The sequence below is a fragment of the Carassius gibelio genome, chromosome A19 (assembly GCF_023724105.1).
Source record: "Carassius gibelio isolate Cgi1373 ecotype wild population from Czech Republic chromosome A19, carGib1.2-hapl.c, whole genome shotgun sequence".
In the NCBI taxonomy this organism is placed as follows: Eukaryota; Metazoa; Chordata; class Actinopteri; order Cypriniformes; family Cyprinidae; genus Carassius; species Carassius gibelio.
The window spans coordinates 5165964-5171042 of NC_068389.1; the positions used below are offsets into that span (position 1 = coordinate 5165964).

The 5079-nt window shown below is 37.0% G+C and overlaps 1 long non-coding RNA gene across 2 annotated transcripts; it reads right to left on the reverse strand.

Moving 5' to 3' along the window:
• Nucleotides 1–1715: 1715 nt before the first annotated feature.
• On the reverse strand, nt 1716–4669 carry LOC127935826 (uncharacterized). 2 transcript variants are annotated; one of them, XR_008148179.1, is made up of 5 exons: nt 4563–4669; nt 3632–3752; nt 2571–2618; nt 2386–2478; nt 1716–2273 (listed from the first exon to the last, which is right to left on the reverse strand). It is a non-coding gene; the product is annotated as an uncharacterized LOC127935826 (long non-coding RNA). The 2 variants fall into 2 exon arrangements; XR_008148178.1 differs by lacking the exon at nt 2571–2618 and having other exon boundaries at nt 4563–4668.
• Nucleotides 4670–5079: the final 410 nt, after the last annotated feature.

Below are 5079 nucleotides of genomic sequence, written 5' to 3' on the forward strand. Positions count from 1 at the left end.
TGACAGTTACTGTACTGGTGCAGGCATCAGGTTATTTAGGTACACGTGGTTAAGTTCAATTAGTCAATGTAGTTTAGCACATTGAGGATAGTTTAGATCGTCTTGGAAATTGTTTTTATTTTGATTCATCAATCAAATTTGTGGTTAACTTTGGTTCTTCTAGGTTGTCTTACTTTACCATTAGTTTTCTAGTAATTTCATTTTCAATTCAATGGATTGACCTATCATGCATGGAGCTCTCTGGCTTCCATTCAGTTTAGAGTGGCTGGCGGATATTAGGTGTTGCGAGTCAATCCTAATATCAGACCTTCGACCCTTGCAGGGTGTCTAGGCATTTCACCTACTCAGGAAAGAGGGGAAGGAGAAGGATAGGTAAAAGAAGAACAAAACAAAACAAGGCTGCTGTGGGTTTTCCTAGCATGGGTTACAACTACTATTGAGCTAGGATGTCAGGTGCAGCTAGTGTGTCATGAACCTTAACTTAGTGTCAGGTGTTCTACCTATTGTGAGGATGGCTGCACGTTTCTTCATGGTGGGTATGTGTAACTTTGTTACACTGAAAGTTGGATATTCTACCTGTGGGAAGAATATGTTTGTTGACTGTGTTATCAGTAGATGTGTTTACCTCTGGGTGTAGGTAATGTTGTGTGTTACTGGTGTAGTGCATGTGTGGTCAGATCTGTTCAAATCTGTGTTGTCTCCCCCTTTTTCTAGCATGTCACTGAAGACTGGCTCTCAGCATCCTTGGCTTGGATGAGGGCGTGTCCATGGTCTAATGAGGGGTCAGTCCAGCAAGGCAGGAAGTTCTTTAGCAGACAGTCGGAGGCAGTTTGGCATGGCTGTGTGAAGCTGAGTTGCAAAACTTGTCTCCTATGTTCAATTCAATTCAATTCAATTCAAGTTTATTTGTATAGCGCTTTTTACAAAATAAATCGTTACAAAGCAACTTTACAGAAAATTATGTTTCTACAATATTTAGTAGTAGCTAGTAGTTTGTGCACATTTGACAGGATTTTAGAAAAAAGAATAATAATAATACAAGACGTAGTCAGCTAGACGATGAACTATCAATATTATTAAGTTATTATATGATTCAGTCACACATTTAGCAATAATTGTTAGTTCTGTTTGTTGATTCAAGGTTAGCATCATCTGGGGTCCTCTGAGGGTCAGCATCATCTCTTCTCAGGTGTTCTGGATCCAGACTGGAGCTTGTATAAATCCTAGTTACCACGGGATGTAAATCCCGTGGCGAAACATAGAAACAAAATACAGACATCATTAGCATAGCTGCTGATCCAACAAAGTAAAATTAGTTTAACCCAAGCTAATGAATAAAAATGCAACTTTGAACAGATGCAACTACACTCACAATTAAAAAGAAACATTATTCGAATGCTTGGCGAAAGAGATGTGTTTTTAATCTAGATTTAAACAGAGAGAGTGTGTCTGAACCCCGAACATTATCAGGAAGGCTATTCCAGAGTTTGGGAGCCAAATGTGAGAAAGCTCTACCTCCTTTAGTGGACTTTGCTATCCTAGGAACTACCAAAAGTCCAGCGTTTTGTGACCTTAGGGTGCGTGATGGGTTGTAGCGTGGTAGAAGGCTAGTTAGATACGCTGGAGCTAAACCATTTAGAGCCTTATAGGTAAGTAATGATAATTTGTAACTGATACAGAACTTAATAGGTAGCCAGTGCAGAGACTGTACACTGTAAAAAAAAATATGCCTCTCCAACATAAAAATTTCTAGTGACCCGTTGCACCTAAAATTTTTAGTTGGCCCAATTTAAGTTGCGGAAACCAACTTTTTTGTGTTGTGCTGACTACCCCTGCATGTAGACTGAACTTGAAATAGAATGTTGTGTCAATTAAATATTTTCTGTTGACTAAACATAGCTTGTTGGGCCAACAAGCAGACTCAAATTGAAATAAAATGTTGTATTAAATATTTATTCTTGGTCAAAATAGTCTATTTTTCATTATTTCAAATAAATTACACACTAGGCTTTGATAAAAAAAACATTTTATTTATTTATTTAAATACATATGAATTTGCCTGTTAGGCTCAAGTAAAATATTACACAAGTATTCAACCAGTGCCGAAACAAACATCATGAGGGAATTTGTGAAGTCTCCCAGATTGTCCATGACAACTTCCTCCTCCACTACTACAGCCACATTGACCACTGTGGGATAAGGTCCTGAGTTGGTAGAACTGTCAGTCACTTCATTTTCATGGCCTTTGTGTGTGGCCCCAGTGCCTCAGTATCCTGTGAAACACAATAAATGTCTTTTAGTGTCAGACTGAAAGCATAATGTCTTATGCAATCACTACTGCATCACAAACAGTAATACCATAATAAAGATATTCAAATTAATTACCTTAATAGTCTTTGAAATTGAAGCTGGCTCTCTCAAGTACAGGGGAAGACCACTAAGAACAGCAGACCTTCAATGAGTAGTTAGATCTGTGGTCTGCCAAAAAGACCATCAATAAGACATTATTAAGTCGCTTAATTAACAAAGGGGTTACACATATACTCTACCAACAGTTTAGGATCACCTACTCTTTTCACCATTGGGCGTCATTTCAACCAACTTCATGAAATAGTTTCCTGAAATACAATCAAGATTACAATCTGAGAGGGATAATCAGCTAACAAGTGCAGCAAGTCTACAGATCCCTTAAAGAGATACTCCACCGAAAAATGTAAGTTCTGTCATCATATACTCATCCTCATGTTGTTTCAAACCTGTATGAATTTCTTTCTTCTGCTGAACAGAAAGGAAGATATTTAGAAGAATGTCAGTGGGGTATCCCTTTAAGACTGTTTGAATAACATTACCAGAGTCTACTTAGGTTAGATACTGAGAGTGGTTTTCTAACAGTCCTAAAATAGGTCTCAAACATGCTGTGCGCACGATGGCTGTTTTTTGTTCAGTCATATTGACCAAAAGCATGCCAGGTGACTTTCATGAGGCTGATCAAGATTAACCAATGGTGAAATGAGTCAATTCTGCCCAGTATGTAGGTGCTGGTCAAACGGAGCTATATGATAGGAGAAAAACAGCTTAATACTACACCAAAATATTTCTCTCTAATGCATACATGTTGATCTCAAGGTCTTAATCAGGGAAGTTGACTGCTTTGCCCATTTTGTTATCCATACCAATTGAAACAATAAAATAGCACCATAATCAAAATCTCAACCAAGGTTCCATGTACACTCCATGTAAATAAGATAACGTAAACAATACGTGTGGCATCCCACAAGCAAAAAAATAAGCCATCATCTCTGAACGCCATTTATGGCATACATTATATTATGTATTTGCGGGATTTGTACATGTATTGTAGATCATCAAAATCAAGTATACATTGAACCTTTTTGACAAATTCTGATCATATAATATAATTCTATTGTTTACATAATGAGCAATGGATAAATGTCACAAGACAATTATCAACTCAACTGCCAGAGACCTTGAAATTAAAATGTTGAGTTTTGCAGTTAAGTTTTTGTGGAGCAGTGAGCTGTTGGCAGTTTGTTCTCTTAAACAGGTATCAGTAAATTATGTTACACTGTTTAACACTGTTATATTTTATACAAAGAAATGATTAATATACCTGGGCATCCAGTTGTTCCAGAAGTTCATCCAAGTTGTTCCACCTTCCCAGTCTTGCTTTTGGCTCTGTACATCTTTAGCAACCCCTGGGTGTGATTGTCCAGCGATGTCAGGAATGCTGACTTCAGGTCAATACGGTAGATGCGGAAGAATTCAGCACAAACCCGTGGGTAATGAAAGATTCAGAAGCAAACAATTAAAAGCAAAGCAAATTATTTCTTAGCCTAAATTATCAGTCACTCTGTGATAGCAAAAGCACAAGTTGTCAAGACTAGCTGTCTGTTACAGTCAATTATCATATATATCATAAGCCAAAATGCAAATGGAATCTGAAAATATTGACCATTAAAAATATTAAACGGAAACATGTAACCGTTTGGAAAACTGATAACGTTAAACAGCTTACAAATCTGATAACATTAGCAGCTATTAATTTTCGTGTTAGCACAACTCTTTATTTATTTTTATCAGACTGAAATGTTATTTCACTCTTGCAAATTGAGGCTTTGTGCAAAGTACTAGCTGCTAACACGAAGGCACACGTGCTTTGAATGCCACTAACAGTTAGAACTAACGTTAGCCTAAATTATCAGTCACTCTGTGATAGCAATAGCACAAGTTGTCAAGACTAGCTGTCTGTTACAGTCAATTATCATATATATATATCATAAGCCAAAATGTAAATGGAATTTGAAAATATTGACCATTAAATATATTAAACGGGAACATGTCATGCTTAATAACCGTTAGGGTCGACTTTAAATCACATGCCAGTTGGAAAGGAATGCTAAGCTTTATGAGTTAAACGTTATTTTCCAGCACTGCTAATCACTGTAGGTACTCACAATAAAGCTATTTCAAACTTTGTTGATAGACAATCGATATATTATTAACCTAAATTTGCTCATTAACTCGCAGCACAAAGTACTCACCAATGCAATGTCGTGACTCCAGCCTGCTGCAGCGCTGCCTGGTAGAACTCCTTTGCGCATGCTCAGACGATTGACGCTGTTCTCTCTTGCTCGGCCAACATAATATTTTTTGTTCAACGTTAAAAGTTATCTCAACATAATTATTTATTTTCTCTTGATGAACATTTTGTAGTACAATCATGGAAATCATGCAATCATTGACCAAACATATTTTTCTTTTTTGACACAACCATTATGTTGAGCCAACATGTATTTCCTCATTTGTACAACTTTTTGCATCAGTAATTTTTTACAGTGTAAAATTGGGGTAATATGATCATATTTTCTTGACCTCATAAGGACTCTAGCTGCTGCATTTTGGACGACCTGTAGCTTGTTTATTGAAGAAGCAGGACAACCACCTAGAAGTGCATTACAATAGTCCAGTCTAGAGGTCATGAATGCATGAACTAGCTTTTCTGCATCAGAAACAGATAACATGTTTCGTAGCTTGGCAATGTTTCTAAGATGGAAGAAT